Source organism: Cervus canadensis, chromosome 17 (genome assembly GCF_019320065.1).
Source record: "Cervus canadensis isolate Bull #8, Minnesota chromosome 17, ASM1932006v1, whole genome shotgun sequence".
In the NCBI taxonomy this organism is placed as follows: domain Eukaryota; kingdom Metazoa; phylum Chordata; class Mammalia; order Artiodactyla; family Cervidae; genus Cervus; species Cervus canadensis.
The window spans coordinates 61183076-61204234 of NC_057402.1; the positions used below are offsets into that span (position 1 = coordinate 61183076).

The window sequence follows — 21159 nt, forward strand, 5'->3', positions numbered from 1 at the left end:
CTTACAAAGCCAAACAGTCATCAAGACCAGTATGGTACTGGCACAAGACAGAATATAGATCAATGGAACAGAATAGAAACCCAAGAGATTAAATCCATGAACTATGGACACCTTATCTTTGACAAGGAGGCAAGGATATACAATGGAAAAAAGACAACCTCTTTTAACAAGGGGTGCTGGGAAAACTGGTCAACCACTTGTAAAAGAATGAAACTAGAACACTTTCTAACACCATACACAAAAATAAACTCAAAATGGGTTAAAGATCTAAATGTAAGACCAGAAACTATAAAACTCCTAGAGGAGAACATAGGCAAAACACTCTCCGACATAAATCACAGCAAGATCCTCTTATGACCCACCTTCCAGAATATTGGAAATAAAAGCAAAACTAAACAAATGGGACCTAATGAAACTTAAAAGCTTTTGCACTACAAAGGAAACTATAAGTAAGGTGAAAAGACAGCCCTAAGATTGGGAGAAAATAATAGCAAATGAAGAAACAGACAAAGGACTAATCTCAAAAATATACAAGCAACTCCTGCAGCTGAATTCCAGAAAAATAAATGACCCAATCAAAAAATGTGGCAGAAGTTTTAATTCAGTGAAAAAGGACAGAGAAATCTGACACAGACATCAGAAGGGGGCAGAGAGTGCCCCACTAACTAGTCTCATCAAGGCCTTATATAATTTTACCAGACCCACTCCCACAACATTTGTCTTAATATAAGAGGATTAGTCAAGAAGGTTCTTGTTAAGAAGGAGAAACATGTCCTTGAGTAAGATACAATTGTTGTTATATAATCATTAGTACAGGGTTTAAGGAAACACATACCCTTGAACAAGATGAGTTGTTTTGTTGTGTAATCATTAGCTCTGGGATTAAAGAAAGTTAGTCTTAAAAACCGTTGTCATAACAATTCAGAGTTTAAGAAAAATCACCTTATGTGAGGAAGACAAAACAATACAGAAAAAAAAAAATTGTCCTTTTCTCCTCGAGAACCCCAGACCCCTTTCTCCTCCTCAAGGGCCCTGGACCCCTTCCTCCTTGAAGGCCCCAGACTCCTTATCAATCCACCTAAAAATTAGCTTTCTCATTTGAAATAACTCAGCTGGAATTTCATCACCACCACCAACCACCTTTGTTCATAGTGATACTTTGTAAGTGCCACTTGACTTCATGATCCAGTATGTCTGACTCTAAGTGAGTGATCACATCACGTGGTTATCCAGATCATTATGACCTTTACTCTATACTTCTGTGTATTCTTGCCACCTCTTCTTAATCTCTTCTGCTTCTGTTAGGTCCATACTCTCTGTCCTTCATCATACCCATCCTTGCATGAAATGTTTCTCAAAATCTCCAGTTTTCTTGAAGAGATCTCTAGTCTTTCCCTTTCTGTTGTTTTCCTTTATTTCTTTGCATTGTTCATTTAAGAAGGCCTTCTTTTCTCTCCTTGCTATTCTTTGGAACTCTGCACTTTCCCTTTCTCCCTTGCCTTTCACTTGTCTTCTGTCCTCAGCTGTTTGTAAAGCCTCCTCAGATAACTACTTTGATTCTTGCACTCCTTTTGCTTTGAGATGGTGTTAGTCACCACCTCCTATACATTATTACAAACCTCTCTCCATAGTTCTTCAGGCGTTCTGTCTACCAGACCTAATCCCTTGAATCTATTCATTACCTCCATTGTATAATCATAAGAGATTTGATTTAGCTCATACCTTAGTGGCCTATTGGTTTTCCCTATTTTCTTCAATTTAAGCCTGAGTTTTACAATAAGGAGCTCATGATCTAAGCCACAGTCAGCTTCACGCCCTTTTTTGCTGACTGTAGACAGTTTCTACATTTTCCTATGCAAAGAATATAATCAGTCTGATTTTGGTATTGACCATTTGGTGATGTGCATGTGTAGAATCGTCTCTTGCATTGTTGGAAAACACTGTTTGCTATGACCAGTGTGTTCTCTTGATAAAATTGTTAGCCTTTGCCCTGCTTCATTTTTTACTCCAAGCCCAAACCTGCCTGTTACTCCAGGTATCTCTTGACTTTCTACTTTTGCATTCCAATCCCCTGTGATGAAAAGGGCATCTTTTTTGGTGCTATTTCTAGAAGGTCTTCTAAGTCTTCATAGAATGAGTCAACTTCAGCCTCTTCAGTATCAGTAGTTGGGGCATAGACTTGGATTACTGCAATGTTGAGTGGTTTGCCCTGGAAACAAACTGAGATCATTCTGTCGTTTTTGAGATTGCACCCAAGTACTGCATTTTAAACTCTTTTGTTAACTATGATGGCTATTCCATTTCTTCTAAAGGGTTCTTGCCTACAATAGTAGATATAATGGTCATCTAAATTAAATTTGCCCATTCCCACCCATTTTAGTTTATGGATTCCTAAGATGTTGATGTTCATTTTTGTCTCCTTCTTGACCACTTGTAAATAGGATTAGACATAAAAAGATATGCCTTATCTCAGTATCATAACACTTGTAATGCCCAATGCAAAATTTAAAAATGAGCACATGATCTTTTTATTGAGATACAGTTGACACATAACTGTGTAAGTTTAGGGTGTGCACCATGCTTATTTCATACATGTATATATTGCAGTACCATTACCACTGTAGCGTCAGCCAACACCTCTCACCTCGCATAATAATTCTTTTGTGTGGTGAGAACAATTAAGATCTAACCTCTTAGCCACTTTGAAATGTATAGCCAGTACTGTTGACTGTAATCACTCTGCTGTGCATTAGGTCCCCAGAATTTCTTCATCTTCTAGTTGTAGGTTTGTACCCTTTGACCACCATCTCCTGAATGCCCTCACTCCCCATCACCAGGTACCACCATTGTACTCTCTTTTACTATGAGGTGGCCTTTTAGATGTTGTAAGTGATATGATTCAGTATCTGTCTTTCTCTGACTGACTTAGCAAATGAGGCTCCAGGTCCACCTGCACTGCTGCAAATGGCCAGAGTTCCTTCTTCTTCACGGCTAATCTACATTCTCTTTATCCACTCATCCCTTGAACCAAAGGAAATGAAAACAAGTTACAAAAGCGGTATCTGCACACTCACATTTATTAAAGCAGCATTAGTAATAGTCAAGGTATGGAAACCAGCTAAACATTTAAATGTCCATCAAATTATGACATTTAAAACACTGTCTCCACGCACTCTCCAGCATTTATTGCTTGTAGATCCAAGGCTGATTCATGTCAATGTATGACAAAAACCACTACAATATTGTAAAGTAATTAGCCTCCAACTAATAAAAATAAATGAAAAAAAAATAAAATAAAATATATTTTAAAAAAAGTCTCTCCAGTCTCCTGGATCACTTTGTCCATGGGCTGAGAGCTGTTTCCTTTATAGCTCCAAACTGTGAGTGGCCACTCTGCACACCAGACAGTGTTCTGGAGGCCCCAGACACTGGGAGAGGCTGGACGCCTCCTGCTGGCTATCTATAGGGTGGGTTGCCATGGCTCAGCACACAGGTTGGCTGGCACCTAGTCAGAAGGATACCGCTTTCTTTTTAATTTTCTGAACATCTCAGTCCTCTAGGAGGTTTTGCCTTCCTCATACTTCCCACCTCCCACTCTGCTACCAAATTCCTGGTGCATCTTTGCTGTTTCTTCCTTCTCTCTCTCTCCCCACTTCCCCCCACCCCCTGACACTTCTTTTTTCTCTGTTCCAAGATATCCTTGGATATCCTGAATGAAGCAGACAGCTTTCTGCAAAGCCTTGTTTTCTATATTTATTATAGTTGGTAGTAGGCTTCCCCGATGGCTCAGCAGATGAAGAACTCACCTGAAATGCAGGAGATGCGGGTTTGATCCCTGGGTCAGGAAGATCCCCTAGAGGAGGGCGTGGCGACCTACTCCTGTATTCTTGCTGGGAAAATCCCATGGACAGAGGTTCCTAGTGGGCTATGGTCCATGGGGTCACAAAGAGTTGGACATGACTAAAACGACTGAGCACATGTAGTTAGTAGTTACCTTTCCAGCATCTCCTAATGTTCCAAAGCCTTGAGAATACACCTACCTACACCACAAAGACTCCTCTCTTTACTCTCTTGAGTTCTGTCTAAGACAGTGTAGTACACTCTCCCCAAGCCTCCAGCTCCTCAAAGGGACAAGTTCAGACACTCCTCTTTGCCTTCTGGGGCAACTCATCAGTAGTCTCTTTCCCTGGGACAGGTTGGGAAGTACACATTCATTCCCTGCTCCAGTTTCCACGGTAGTGAGAAAGCGAACAGCACCCAGTAACTGCAGTGAGGACCAGAAGAGGCGGATCATCATTGTGAGTAATGAGGGATGTCTCACAGAGAGTGGGGAACCGGAGTTGGGGAGGCCACTCAGAGATCACTGGGTCCTTCAGCACATAGAAGCCCAAGTCTGGAGATATGGGCTGGGAAACAATAGCCACACAGATAGAGGATAACTTTCCTTGTCCTGAGGATCACATTGCAAGTCATGTCTTCCCCCAGAAAACACCCGCAAGTTGTTCTCCAGGAGAGTTGAACAGGCAGGTAGTTGGGGGGAGGGGGTCCCTGAGATACTCCTGAGTTCACCCTCCCTGCCTGCAGCCTTGCACCTACTTAAGCAGCATCTTTTCTATATCTAAGACCTAATATAAATGGATAACCATGATCATCACAAAGTAAAAGGAAACCTGAGATGTAAATAGAAAACATCTTGATTAAAAAAAAAAAAAAAAGATTAGCTAATAGTCCAGAGGAGAATTAAGAACTGGGGAATAATAATAAAGGTTCTTTATATTAAGGAAATATAAAATTTGGTTAAAAAAATGAGAGATAAAGCACAGGAAATTTCTTTTTAAAATAAAACTTATTTGTTTTTCTCTTTATGACTTACTTCATTCTATATAACAGGCTCTAGGTTCATCTACCTCAGTTCAACTGACTGAAATTTATTTCTTTATATGGTTGAGTAATATTCCATTGTGTATATCCAGCTTCTTTATCCATCCACTTGTTGATGAACATCTATGTTTCTTCCATGTCCTAGCTATCATAAATAGTGCTGCAATGAACATCAGGGTATATGTGTCTTTTTAAATTGTGGTTTCCTTAGGGTATATGCCCAGTAGTGAGGTTGCTGGGTCATGTTGTAGTTTTATTCCCAGTTTTTAAAGGAAGCTCCATTTTTTTCTGCATAGTGGCTGTATCAATTTACATTCTCATCAACAGTGAGCGAGAAGGTTCCCTTTTCTCCACATCCTCTCCAGCTTTAAAAGTTTGTAGATTTTTTGATGATGGCCATTCTGACTGGAATGAGGTGATACCTCATTGTGGTTTTGATTTGCATTTCTATAATAGTGAGCAATGTTGGGCGACTTTTCAAGTGTTCATGGTCCATCTGTATGTCTTCTTTGGGGAAATGTTTGTTTAGGTCTTTGCCCATCTTTTGATTGAATTATCTGTTTTTCTGATATTGAGCTGCAGCTGCACATTAACACATATATATGGAATCTAGAAAAATGGTGCTGTGAACCTATTTGTAGGGCAGGCATAGAGACACATGAAGAGAATAGACTTGTGGGCACAGCAGGAGAAGGAGAGGCTGGGATGAATTGAGAGAGTAGCATTGAAATATATGCATTAACGTGTAAAACAGGTAACTAGTGGGAAGTTGCATAAAACAAAGGAAGCTCAGCTTAGTGTTCTGTGATGACTTCGAGGGGTGAGATGGGGGAGGGGGGCAGGGAGGCTCAAGAGGGAGGAGATATATGATACTTACAGCTGATTCACAGTGTTGTAAGACAAAAACCAACACAAAACTAAAGCAATTATCCTCCAATTAAAAATAAAAGTTAAAAAAATAGAACATGAAAGGATAGTAATTATGAGTGTAAAGAAAACAAAGAGCATTTCTTTTTTTAAAAAAAAGTCCAGAATCCAGCCTAATAGAAGTCTTAGGAAGACGTCACAGAGTGAGTGGAGGTAAGGAAATGATGAAATAAATAACTTAAACATTCCTCAGTGGAAAATAAGTATTTATTTTGGAAAGGAAATCAAATGCCAAGTACTGTGACTAGAAAAATAGAGATTTTTCTCTTCAATGCCTATCTGTAAAATTTTGGAATACCAGGAAAAGAGGTCAGCTGTGAATAGAAAGAAAATTATGATGATTTCAGAATCTCGTCAATGACACTGGATGCTGAAACACAAAGGAGCTTTGAGAGGATGTGTTCAAACTTCTTGGGGAAAATAATTTTGTGTCTTAACTCCCATACCCAGCACTCAAATATATGTGATATGCTGTATTAGTCAGCTAGGGCTTCCATAACCAAATAGCACAGATTGCATGGCTCAAACCACAGAAATTTATCTTCTCACAGTTCTGAAGGCTGTGAGTCTGAGCTCAAAATGTTGGCATGGTTGGTTCCTCATAAGGTCTCTCTACTTGATGTGCAAACAACTGTGTTCTCACTGTGTCCTCCGCAGACTTTTCTGTGAGCACACGTCCCTGACATCTCTCCCTCTGCTTACAAGGCCAGAGTCTTACTGGATCAGGATCCCACTCTGATCTCATTTAACCTTAATTATACCTCTTTAGAGGCCCTATCTCCAAACAGTCACATTGGAGGAATTTTGGAGAAATATTAGTCCATAACATGTGTGATAGTAAAATAAAGACATTAATATATGTCAAGGGCTAAGACAGTTTGCCTCCTACAAGAAAAAAGGTAAATAAACAAAATGTGAAGAAAGACACCGGATCCAAGAGACAGGGAACCCAATGCAGGAGATAGATGGAGAGAGTTCCAGAGCAATGTTCTGTAGATTACACCAGCTGTACGGGACTGAATTGGTCGAGGGTCAGGAGGAAGAGTGTTGGGACAAAGCGAGTACGCATCGGATGGTGTAACATGGGCCAATAACACACGGATAAAAGAAAGATGCCTGCATTCTCAGTTGCCCAGTCATGCCTGACTCTTTGCAACCCTGTGGACTGTAGGCAGCTCCTCTGTCCATGGGATTTGCCAGGCAAGAATACTGGAGTGGGTTACCATTTTCTCCTCCAGGAGATCTTCCTGACCCAGGGATCAAACCCACAGCTCCTATATCTCCTGCATTATCAGGCAGATTCTTGACCACTGAGCCACTAGAGAAGCCCAAGAGAAAGACAATCATGAGGAACAAAGTAAGACGTGCATAAATAAAACGGCACAATGCTACTCTACCTATCTCTGTGGTAACAATGATAATTTAAAATTTTCAACTTCTAGAAACTTTAGACATGGAAACTTTAATTGTTTGTAGATGAAGTTAGAAACTGAGAAATGGGACAAAAAGTCAGCTTATTGTGTGACACTGTGAATCAAGATTTATCTCCAGAAGAAGGAAGCAGTTGGAAGTAGACGATTTAAAGTTGCAAAGGTAGCCAATATGGGAACAAGTCTTAGAGCCATATTGGGAGAGTTGATTTTCATATACTGGAGTCTAAAACTGGAAACTTAATGCGTGTTCCAGTGCAAAGCATTATCTAGAGAGCTGACATTGAACATCAGAGTGAGAATCAGTGGAAAGAACTGACTTCCCCCACCACTTGCCTCTGCTCAGGATAGAGGGATTTGGGTTGGTAAGATGGGTAAGGAGCTGTCACTGTGCATCACATACCCTCCTGGTGCTGGTCTATCTTTTCTCATATATGTATTTAATTACATAAGTATATCAAATGCATGTAATTATATATACATGGTGTTTATCACATTGACATTTTAGTTGACAGAGAATTATAAGCAGAAACTACCTCTTCCTTCTTTTCCCCTTTATATAAACCTTCCCTGGTGCATATTTCTATCCTCGGGGAGTAACTTTCTAACTTGCAAAATTATTGAAAAACTTATTTCACTTCAAGTCATGCTATTGAATTTCCACATTCTATCTTTTAAAAAAGCCTCCATTCTATGAGTTCACTTTTTTCATTCTTCAAATTTATGTATTAAGAATTGAGGCCAATAATATGATTTCTTTCCTTGTTTTTCCCTGTGAGTCACTAGATCCCACCTCTGCTACTCAACAGCTCTTTATAAAATGTATTTGCTCTTTATTGTCACTTTCTCCTTTCTTTCCAACAGATCTCTGAGCAGAGTCCAACTTGCCTTTCTATTCTGAGTATATGACAAATCAGAGCTCATTTTCAAGACTACCCATTCTCTCTCAAATTATTTTCTTTCTGAACATATTATATTAGAATAGAAGACAGTGGTCCATATTTGTGCATCTTACTTGGGCAGGAGCAAGAGACCTGAGTGTCTTTTGAGGGAGAGAAAATGCACTGTATGCCTTGTGAGAGAACAGAACATCTCAGAGTTTAGAGGAACCCTTTTGTTTTTCCTTCTGTTAGTTATCATCTGTTTTTCCTTTTGTGATCCAAGCTGGAGGTAGTTAGTGAACTTTACTTTCCAGTCATGCTGGGTACCTTTAGCCAGAGTCATCTCCATAGTGCTTTCTTGTAAGAATACTATTTTCAAAGTAGGGATGCAAAGAGATATGTTCATCTGTAATGAGTCTTAGTGGTTCTTTTCTGGATCTCCATACCTCCTATTAGATGAATGATTTCTTTTGGGGATCCAGTTTTACCTTACCAAGGAGGTGACATCTTAATCCCTTCCTCCCTCTGCCCTGTCTTCCACACTGAATAACCACTGGGATTTTGAGGATGTTTGTAAGGTGTTTTTTGTTTGTTTGTTTGTTTATGTTTGTAAGTTTTACTAGCATGTTTTTCATTCTTAATTATTCGTGGTGAGACAAATATCCTTACCTGATTTAAGGACTGCCTTCAGCAATTTGAGAACTTTCTAGGGATGCCTATGTAGAACCAGAAGACAGTTAAATGACTTATCAAGAAGTCATTTAAGCTTTTCTTTTAATTAGCAAATAATTTTGAGAAAACAGAGTCCACTGAACATTAAAGTTTTTCTCCCTGCACTATGCCTAGTGCTATTTTCTACACAAATGAAACACACGTTTCCTCAACTGATTATTGTATCAGTTGGGCATTAGTGAGAACCATTAGTTTTGAATCACCTGGGCTCTCATTTCCATCACAGACAAAGATAACTGTTAAGTGAATTCCTCTTTAGAAATGGAAATCATCAGAGCCCACTTGCATCAAACCCAAGGGCCCTCACAGATAGCATAGAATGCCAGGATTGCATCCAGATTATAGAGAACATAAAGTTCCCTAAAAGAGTATCTACTTACTACTAGGATTTATAGTGGAGAGATTAGAAATAACTTAAATTCAACAGTGAAATACAGTATCATAGCCACAATTTCTTTTTTAAGAGTTTAGTGATACGTCAATCTCAACCCCATTGGCCAGTCACCTGTAAACTGTATTGAGTCCCAAGAAAATTCACCAAAAATGTGTGATGCTGTTTTGCTTAAGTCACCAAGTCCTGATTGCTGTAACCATTCATTCTGTAATAGAAATGATGCTGTGACTGATATTTGGATAGTTCCCCAAATTAAGAGATTTGAACCTGTCACTTTTTCAAATGAGCAAATGAATCCTATTAATAGCTGTTTTTAGGAGCAGATGGGAATATTTGATGCACAGATGGAAACCAAAATATTTAAAACATTCATTTTCTTTCCATCTATCTGTGGGGATCATTTTTGGTTTAAACTTATCAACCAAAAATCCTGTGCCTAGAATTCATTCTGCCAAGTCAACTGTGTTCAGTTATGATTGTTCAAACAAATGTTTGTAAATACTTTTATCTGTTGGGCCGTGCCTCTTACTGAGACAGTGGGCATTGTCCTCATGTTGAGTAGAAAAACATTAAGCTGACCACTACTTTTCATAAGCCACAGTGGTAACACATACTGGGAAAGAGAGGCACAGAATTCTGGGAGAATCCATGTCCCCATCTCCTGGAGGGTCAAGAAGGGAATCTTGAGAGGCATAATGTTTGAGCTGACACCTGAGAGGTGAGCAAGGCACTGTTTGGCCAGGGAGGGGCACAGAAATGAGGAAGGGTCCTATTTGGAGGTAACATCAGAGGGAGAACCCAGTGGAGTAGAGAAGCATGGACACATTTGCCTGTGGAGGAACTGAGGAAGGCCAGCAAGCTTGAAGCTCTCGTGCCTGAGAAACAGCAGGAGAAATGTGCTGGGGATGACCAAGGTCTTTAGGAGTCTGGGGAAGTGCTGGAGGCCCTACGCAGGGGTGTGATGTGAATGGACATGCATTTTAAAGAGCGATTCTGGCCAATATTAGGAGAAAAGATTTCAGAGAGCGAAAGTGAGCACTTTTGTTTTAGGTACATGCCCTTTATCACATACGTGCACTGCAGGTGCTTTTCCTAGTCTGCACTTGTCATTCGTTTTCTTAACTGTGTCTTTTGAAGAACAGATATGTTTAATTTTGATGAAATCCAGTTTATCAGTTTTTTTCCCATGGATCATGCTTTTGTAGTTTTACATGAAATTAATCAGCAAATCTAAGACTTTCTCCTATGTTTTCTTATAAAAGTTTGTAAGGTTTAAGTTTTATATTTAGATCAACAACCCATTTTGAGGTAATAATTGTATGCAGTGTAAAATATGGATCAAAAAATATTATTTTTTTCATATGGACACCTAATCTTTACACACTATTTGTTGCAAGGATCGTTCTGTGTTGTCTTCTTACATTTGTCAAAAATCAGTTATCCCTCTGTGCCACAATCCATATCTGGACTCGATCCTAACCATTGATCCACTTATTTGTCTTTATCACACTGTCTGGATTTACTGCATCTCTAAACTAAACCCTGAAATTGAATCTGTAGCTCTGAACCTTTGGTCTTCTCTTTCACAATTTTACTGGCTACTATGGATTCTTTGCAGTCCCATATTTTAGAAATAGTTTGTCAATTACTAAAATAAAATCTGACTATATTTATATTGTTGTTATTGTCTAGTCACTAAGTCATGTCTGACTCTTTTGCAACCCCATTAACTGTAGCCTGCCAGGCTCCTCTGTCCATAGGATTTCCCAGGCAAGAATACTGCAGTGGGTTGCCATTTCCATCTCCAGGGGACATTCCCAACTCAGGCATCAAATCTCTGTCTCCTGACTTGGCAGGCAGATTCTTTACCACTGAGCCACCAGGGAAGCCTGTAGTTTTATTAAGAATGCATAAATGGTGCTTGCTTCAGCAGCACATATACTAAAATTGGAATGATACAGAGAAGATTAGCATGGCCCCTGGGCAGGGATGACATGCAAATTTGTGAAGCATTCCATATTTGTAAAGGATCAGTGAGCTGGAAGATAAAATGGTGGAAATAACTGCTGAATAGCAGAATAAAGTAAAAAGTTTGAAAAAAACTGAGAATAGTCTAAGAGACTCCTGGGACAATATTAAACTCACCAACATTTGAATTATAGGGGTCCCAGAAGAAGAAGAGAAAAAGAAAGGGTATGAGAAAATTTTTGAAGAAATTATAGCTTAAAAGTTCTCCAACATAGCAAGGGAAATAGTCATTCAAGTCCAAAAGGCACAAAGAGTCCCATACAGGATAAACTCAAGGATACAAGACACATACTAATCAGACAAAGATTAAACACAAAGAATATTAAAAGCAGCAAGGGAAAAGCAAGAAGTAACATACAAGGCAAGCCCCATATGTCTAAGAGCTAATCTTGCAGAACAAACTCTGCAAGCCAGAAGGGAATGGCAGGATATATTTAAAGTACAGAAAGGAAAAATCTACAACCAAGATTACTCTGCCTGGCAAGGATCTCATTCAAAATTGATGGAGAAATAAAAAGCTTTTCAGACAAGCAAACGTTAAGAGAATTCGTTACCAGCAAACCAGCTTTACAACAAATGTTAAAGGGACTTATATAGTCAGGAAATACAAGAGAAAATAAAGATCTACAAAAACAAGCCCCAAACAATTAAGAAAATGGCAATAGGAACATATGTACCAATAATTACTTCACATATAAATTAATTAAATGCTCCAACCAAAAGACATAGACTGGCTGAATGGATACTAAAACAATACCCATATATATGCTGTCTACAAGAAATCCACTTCAGACCTAAATATTGAAAGTGAGAGGATGGAAAACTATATTCAATGCAAATGGGAAGCAAAAGAAAGCTGGAGTAGCAATCCTCATATCAGACAAAATAGACCTTAAAATAAAGATTACAGGAGATAAGGGAGGACACTGCATGATCACCGAGGGATCAATCCAAGAGGAAGACATAACATTGTAAATATCTGTGCACCCAACACAAGAGCACCTCAATACATAAGACAAACACTAACAGACATAAAAGGAGAAATTGACAGTGAACAATAACAGTAGTAAATTTAACACCCCACTTACAGCTATGGACAGATAATCAAAACAGAAAATTAATAGGGAAACACGTTTTAAATGATACATTAGATGAGATGGATCTCATTGATATCTTCAAGACATTCCATCCAAATGGAGAAATATATACCTTCTTATCAAGTGCACGTGGAACATTCTCCAGGATAGGCCACATCTTGGGTCACAAATCAAACCTCAGTAAATTTAAGAAAATTGAAATCATATCAAGCAACTTCCGACCACAATTCTATGAGACTAAATATCAATTACAAGAAAAACACTGTAAAAACTCACAAACACATAGAGATTAAACAATACATTTCTAAATAATGAACAGGTTACTAAAGAAATCAAAAGGGAAATAAAAAAATTCCTAGAAACAAATGACAATGAAAACACAACTCGAAACCTATGGGATGCAGCAAAAGCAGTTCTAAGAGGGAAGTTTAAAGCAATAAAACCCTACCTGAGCAAACAAGAAAAACATTGAATAGACAACATAACTTTACACCTAAAACAACTGGAAAAAAAAAGAACAAAAAACCCCCAAAGTCATCATAAGGAAAGAAATCATGAAGATCAGAGCAGAAATAAGTGAAAAAGAAATTAAAGAAACAATAGTTCAGTTCAGTTCAGTCGCTCAGTCGTATCCAACTCTTTGCAACCCCGTGAGCTGCAGCACGCCAAGCCTCCCTGTCCATCACCAACTCCCGGAGTTTACTCAAACTCATGCCCATCGAGTCGGTGATGCCACCCAGCCATCTCATCCTCTGTCGTCCCCTTCTCCTCCTGCCCGCAATCCCTCCCAGCATCAGGGTCTTTTCCAATGAGTCAACTCTTCGCATCAGGTGGCCAAAGTATTGGAGTTTCAACTTAAGCATCAAAGAAACAATAGTAAAGATTAATAAAACTAAAAGCTGGTTCTTTGAGAAGATAATAAAACTGAGATACCTTTATACAGACATATCAAGAAAAAAGAGAGAAGAATCAAATCAACAAAATTAAAAATGAAAAAGAAGAGGTTGCAAGAGGCAAGGCAGAGAAACAAAGTATTATAAGAGACTTCTATGAAAAAAAAAAAAGGCAATAAAATGTATAGCCTGGAAGGAAAGGACATATTCTTATTAAGGTGCAATCTTCCAAGACTGAACCTGGATGAAATATAAATTATGAGCAACCCAGTTATAAGCACTGAAATCTAAACTTTGATCAAAAATCTCTCAAAAAAAAAAAAAAAAAAAAAAAAAAAAAAAAAAAAAAAAACACACAAAAACAAAAGCCCAGGACCAGATGGCTTCACAGGTGAATTCTTTCAAACATTTAGAGAGGGTCTAATGCCTATCCTTCTAAAACAATTTCAAAAATTGCAGAGGAAGAAACACTTCCAAACTCATTCTACAAGGCCACCATCACTCTGATACCAAAACCAGGCAAAGACAACACAAAAATAGAAAATTACAGGCTGATATCACTGATGAACATAGGTGCAAAAACACTCAACAAACTTTTAGCTAACAGAATTCAACAACACATTAAAAAGCTCATACATCATGATCAAGCTGGGGTTATTCCAGGGATGCAAGGATTCTTCAGTTCAGTTCAGTTCAATCGCTCTGTCATGTCCAAACTCTTTGTGACCCCATGGACTACAGCATGCCAGGCTTCCCTGTCCATCACCAACTCCCAGAGCTTACTCAAACTCATGTCCATTGAGTCAGTGATGCCATCCAACCATCTCATCCTTTACCGTCCTCTTCTCCTCCCGCCTTCAATCTTTCCCAACATCAGGATCTTTTCCAACTGTTCAATATAAACAAACCAATCAATGCAAATCACCATATTAGCAAATTGAAAGATTAAAAACATATGATAATCTTAGTAGATGCATAAAAATCCTTCAACAAAATTTAGCACCCATTTATCATAATAATCCTTTAAAAAAATTGGCATAGAGGGAACCTATCTCAACATAATAAAGACCATATATGATAAGCACACAGCAAACATTATTTGCAGTAGCAAACATTATTTGCAGTGGTGAAAAACTGAAAACATTCCCTCTAAGATCAGGAACAAGACAAGAGCTAATGAGTGATTTTAGCCAAGTTTCAGGATACAAAATCAATACACAGAAATCACTTGCATTCCTTTATACTAACAATGAAAATCATAAAGGGAAATTAAGGTATCAATACCATACACCACTGCAACAAAAAGTATAAAATATCTAGGAAACCTACCTAATGGCTCAGACGATAAAGTGTCTGCCTACCATGCGGGAGACCCGAGTTCAATCCCTGGGTCAGGAAGATCTCCTGAAGAAGGAAGTGGCAACCCACTCCAGTATTCTTGCCTGGAAAATCCCATGGATGAGGAACCTGGTAGGCTACAGTCCATGGGGTCTCAAAGAGTCGGACACGACTGAGCTACTTCATTAAGGAGACAAAAGAACTGTATACAGAAAATTATAAGACACTGATATAAGAAATCAAAGACAACATAAACAGATGGAGAGATATTTCATGTTCCTGGGTAGGAAGAATCAATATTGTGAAAATGACTATGCTACCAAATACAATCTACAGATTCAATGCAATCCCTATCAAATTACCAATGTCATTTGTTACAGAACTAGAACAAAAAATTTCACAATTTATGTGGAAACACAAAAGACCCTGAATAGCCAAAGCAGTCTTGAGAAAGAAGAATGGTGCTGGAGGAATCAACCTCCCTGACTTCAGATTATAATAAAAAGCTACAGTCATCAAGACAGTATGGTACTGGCCCCAAAACAGAGCTATAGACCAATGGTACAAGATAGAAAGCCCAGAGATAAACCCATGAACCTATGGGTACCTTATTTTTTACAAAGGAGGCAAGAATATACAATGGAGTAAAGACAGCCTCTTCAACAAGTGGTGCTGGGAAAACTGGACATCTCCATGTAAAAGAATGAAATTAGGACACTTCCTAACACCATACACAGTGATAAACTCAAAATGGATTAAAGACCTAAATGTAAGACCATAAACTATAAATCTCTTAGAGGAAAACACAGACAGAACACTTGTTTATATAAATAAAAGCAAGATCCTCTGTGAACCACCTCCTGGAGTAATAGAAATAAAAACAAAATTAAACAAGTGGGACCTGATGAAATGTAAAAGCTTTTGCACAGCAAAGGGAACTATATATAAACAAGGTGGAAAGACAACCCTTGGAATGGGAGAAAATAAGAGCAAATGAAACAAAGGACAAAGGATTAATTTCCAAAATATACAGTCAGTTCCAATATACAACTCAATACCAGAGAAAACAAACACCCCAGTAAAAAAGTTGGAAGAAGACCTAAACAGCCATTTCTCCAAAGAAGACATACAGATGGCTAGCACATGAAAAGATGCTCATATTGCTCATTATTAGAGAAATGCAGATCAAAACTACAGTGAGATATCACCTCACACCAGTCAGAATGGCCATCATCAAAAAGTCTACAAACAATAAATGCTGGAGAGGGTGTGGAGAGAAGGGAACATTCTTGCACTGTTGGTGGAAATATAAATTGATACAGGCATTATGGAAAATGGTATGGGGAATCCTTAAAAAACCAGGAATAAAACCACCGTATGACCCAGCAATCCAACTCCTAGGCATATACCCTGAGGAAACCAAAATTGAAAAAGACATTGGTACCCCCAATGTTCATTGCAGCACTATTTACAATAGTTAGAATGTGGAAGCAACCTAGATGTCCATTGACAGATATATATACAATGGAATATTCAGTTCAGTTCAGTTGCTCAGTCGTGTCCAACTCTTTGCGATCCCATGAACCACAGCATGCCAGGCCTCCCTCTCCATCACCAACTCCTGGAGTTCACCCAAACCCATGTTCATTGAGTCAGTGATGCCATCCAGCCATCTCATCCTCTGTCGTCCCTTTCTCCTCCTACCTTTCCCAGCATCAGGGTCTTTTCAAATGAGTCAGCCCTTCACATCAAGTGGCCAAAGTATTGGAGTTTCAGCTTCAACATCAGTCCCTCCAATGAACACCCAGGACTGATCTCCTTTAGGATGGACTGGTTGGACTCTCAAGAGTCTTCTCCAACACCAGAGTTCAACAGCATCAATTCTTCGGCACTCAGCTTTCTTTATAGTCCAACTCTCACATTCATACATGACTACTGGAAAAACCATAGCCTTGACTAGATGGACCTTTGTTGGAAAAGTAATGTCTCTGCTTTTTAATGTACTGTCTAGGTTGGTCATAACTTTCCTTCCAAGGAGTCAGTGTCTTTTAATTTCATGGCTGCAATCACCATCTGCAGTGATTTTGGAGCCCAGAAAAATAGTCAGCCACTGTTTCCACTGTTTCCCCATCTATTTCCCATGAAGTGATGGGACCAGATGCCATGATCTTAGTTTTCTGAATGTTGAGCTTTAAGCCAACTTTTTCACTCTCCTCTTTTACTTTCATCAAGAGGCTCTTTAGTCCTTCACTTTCTGCCATAAGATTGGTGTCATCTGCATATCTGAGGTTATTGATATTTCTCCCGGCAATCTTGATTCTAGCATGTGCTTCCTCCAGCCCAGCGTTTCTCATGATGTACTCTGCATATAAGTTAAATAAGCAGGATGACAATATACAGCCTTGAAGTACTCCTTTTCCTATTTGGAACCTAATGGAATATTACTCAGCCACAAAAAGGAACACATTTGAGTCAGTTTTAATGAGGTGGATGAACCTAGATGGTATTATATGGAGTGAAGTAAGTCAGAAAGAGACAGATAAATATCATATACTAATGCATATATATGTAATCTGGAAAGGTGATACCAAAGAATTTATTTGCAGGGCAGCAATGGAGAAACAGACATAGAGAACAGACTTATGGACACACGGAGAGGTGCAGAAAGGGTGAGATGTATGGAGAGTACCATGAAAACTTACATTATCATATATAAAATACATAGCCAATGGAAATTTGCTGTATGTCTCAGGAAGGTCAGACAGGGGCTCTGTATCAACCTAGAGGGGTGGGATGTGTAGGGAGATGGGAGGGAAGTTCACGAGGGAGGGGACATATGTATCTATGGCTGATTCATGTTGCGGTTTGACAGAAAAGAACAAAATTCTATAAAGCAATTATCCTTCAATTAAAAATAAATAAATAAATAAGAAATGCATAAACAAATCTGCATCAAAAAGACCAGTTGGTAGATTAACTTCTCAATGTTGTGTCTTCTACAGTATAAACACAGTATATTTTTTTCATGTATTCAAGTCTTCCTTAATTTCTCCAAACAAAGTTGTGTAGATTTTAGTTTACATGTATTTCACATCATGTGTCAAATTTATGCTAACTTATTTCAATATTTTATAGTATTATAGAAAGCATTGCTTTAAATTTGAATTTCCAATTATTGTTCCTGGTATATAAAAGGGCTACCCTGGTCACTAAAATTGTAAAGAATCCACCTGCAATACAGGAGACCTGACTTCAATCCCTGGATTCGGAAAATACCCTGGAGGAGGGTATGGCAACCCACTCCAGTATTCTTGCTTGGAGAATCCCCACAGACAAATGATCCTAACACACTATAGTCCATGGGGTCATAAGGAGTCAGACATGACTGAGCGACTGAGCATAGCACAGTATATAAAAAAAACACATTGATCTTAGATCCTGCAATCTTGACAGTATGCTTTTTTACACCCTCTGTAGTTTGTTACATGATCTACAAATGACTACACTTTTGCTCCTTCGATTTAAATTTTTTTATTTTATGTTACTGCTCTGGCAAATATCACCATTGAAAAGTTTAATAGAAATGGTGAGAGCAGACAGCATTGGATTGGCCCAGGATAACAGAGTAGAATATGCACTCACTTCCCCTTGCAAGAGCACCAAAATCACAAATAGCTGTTGAATAGGAACCGCACCCACCAAAAAAATATATCCCCTGTCAAAAGACAAAGGAAAGGCTGGAACAAGATGGTAGGAGGGACACAATCATGATATTATCAAATACAATACACTCCTAGTGGGTGACCCACTAAACTGGAGAGCAATAATACCAAAGAAGTTCTCTTACTTTTGTGAAGGTTCGAGCCCTATGTGAGGCTTCCCAGCCTGGAGATCTGACAAAGGGACTAGGAATTCACAGGGAATCTGAAGTTGAAGACCAGTGGGATGAGATTGCACGATTTTCACAAGACTGGGAAAAACAGAGACTCCACTCATGAAGACTCCACTCATGGAGGGCACACACAAAATTTGTGCACACCAGGATCCAGGGAAAAGGAGCCGTGACCCCACAGGAGACTGAACCAGACTTACCTACTAGTGTTGGAGGATCTCTTGCAGAGGCGTGGGATGGCAGTAGCACACCTTAAGGATAGTGGCACTGGCAACAGCAGTTCTGCAAAGTCCCATTGGTTTGAGTGCTCCTTGAGGTCACCATTAGCCATATCATAGAGCCTGTAGACTCTAACGTGAGGTTTCCTCAGGCCAAACAACTAACAAGGAGGGGCAGGACAGCCCCATCAGCAGCAGACAAGTAGATTAAAGCTACTGACCATGGTCCTGCCCACCAGAGAAAGATCCAGTTGTTGAAATGGCCAGTCCATCTCATCAGGAAGCTTGCATAAGCCTTTTAGATAACCCCATCCACCAGAGAGTAGACAGAAGAAGCAAGAGAACTACAATCCTGCAGACTCCAGAATGAAAACCACAATCGAAGAAAATTAAACAAAATGAAAATGCAGAGGTTTATGTCCCAGATGAAGGAATATGATAAAACCCTCCAAGAACAATTAAATGAAGTGGAGATCAGCAAAATTTCTGAAAAAAGCATTCAGAATATTGATAGTGAAGATAATCCAGGATCTTGGGAAAAGGATGGAGAAGATGTAAGAAATGTTTAACAAAGACTTAGATGAACTAAGGGAAAAAGAAACAGAAATGAACAATACTCTAGAAGGAATCAATTACAAAATAATTGAGTCAAAAGAATGGATAAGTGACCTGAAAGAGAGAGAGTAGAAATCATGGCCCCAGAAAGGTATATAGAAAAAAATGAAAAGAAATGCAGAAAGCCTAGAGACCTTTGGGACAATATTAAACACAGCATCATTTGCATTATAAGGAGAAGAAGAAGAAGGAGAAGACAGGACCTGGGGAATTATTCGAAGTGGTAATAACTGAAAACTTCCCCAACACAGGAAAGGAAATAGCTAACAAAGCCCAGGAAGCATAGAGAGGCCCAGGCAGGATAAACCCAAGAGGGAATACACTAAGACACATAGTAATCAAATTGATAAAAATTAAGGACAAAGATAAAATATTAAAAGTAACAAGAGAAAAACAATGAATAACATACAAGGGAACTCCCATCAGATTATCAAACTGGTTTCTCAGGAGAAACTCTGCAAGCCAGAAGGGAGTGGCATGATATATTTGAAGTGATGAAAGGGAACAACCTGCAACCAAAAATACTCTATTCAGCTAGGCTCTCAATCAGATTTGAGAGAGAAATCAAAAGCTTTATAGACACACAAAAGTTAAGAGAATTTAACACCACCAAACCAGCTTTACAGCATATGTGAAAGGAACTTCTCTAGGCAGAAAAAGCAACAGAAGAAAAAGACCTACAAAACAAACCCAAACACTCAAGAACATGGTAATAGTATCACATATATCAACAATTAACTCAAATGTAAATGATTAAATGCACCAACCAAAAGAAATAGACTGAGTGGGTGGATAAAACAAAAATAAGACCCATATATGTCCTGTCTACAAAAGACCCATGTCAGACCTAGGTGCACATACAGACGGAAAGTAAAAAGATGGGAGAAGGTATTCCATGCAAATGGAAATCAGAACAGTGCTGGTACAGCAATACTCATATCAGACAAAATGGACTTTAAAACAAAGACTGTTATAAGAAAGAAGGACACTACATGATGATAAAGGGATGAATCCAAGAATAAAATATAACAGTTATGAATATATGTATACCCAATATAGGAGTACCTCAATATGTAAGGCAAATACTAGCTACCATAAAGAGAGTAATAGACTATATCATGATGATAGTGGGGGACTTAAATATCCCACTTTCATCAATGGACAGATTGCCCAGACAGAAAGTTAATAAAGAAACACAGATTTTACATGTCATATTAGATCAGATGGACTTAACTGATATTTATAGAGCATCCTGTCCAAAAAAACAGCAGACTACACGTTCTTCTCAAGTGCAGATGGAACATTCTTCAGGATTGACCACATGCTCGGCCACAAGGCAAAACATGGTAAATTTAAGAAATGTGAAATCATTTCAAGCATTGTTTCCAATCACAATACTCTGAGATTAGAAATAAACTGTAAGAAGAAATTATTAAAAAAGAAAAAATACCTGGCAACTAGACAATACACTACTAAACAACCAGTGAGTCACTGAAGAAATCAAAGTGAGTGAAAGTGAAGTCGCTCAGTCATGTCTGACTATTTGCGACCCCATGGACGGTAACCTACCAGGCTCCTCTGTCCATGGGATTTTCCAGGCAACAATACTGGAGTGGGTTGCCATTTCCTTCTCCAGGGGATCTTCCCGACCCAGCGATCAAACCCAGGTCTCCCACATTGCAGGCAGACACTTTACAGTCTGAGCCACCAGGAAGCCACAGGAAATTAAAAAACACCTAGATACAAGTGGAAACAAAAACACAATGGTCCAAAACCTAGGGGGCTCAGCAAAAGCAGTAAAGAGGGAAGTTTATACTGATACAATCATAACTT

The 21159-nt window shown here is 38.8% G+C and overlaps 1 protein-coding gene and 1 non-coding gene across 2 annotated transcripts in view; both read left to right on the forward strand.

Annotated features, from left to right (window-relative positions):
• LOC122454822 (gamma-aminobutyric acid receptor subunit gamma-3) overlaps positions 1–21159 on the forward strand; it is a 774851-nt gene that overhangs the window by 370291 nt on the left and 383401 nt on the right. The gene's annotated exons all lie outside the window — the stretch shown is intronic.
• On the forward strand, positions 11163–11269 carry LOC122419959. The gene has a single exon (XR_006263159.1). It is a non-coding gene; the product is annotated as a U6 spliceosomal RNA (small nuclear RNA).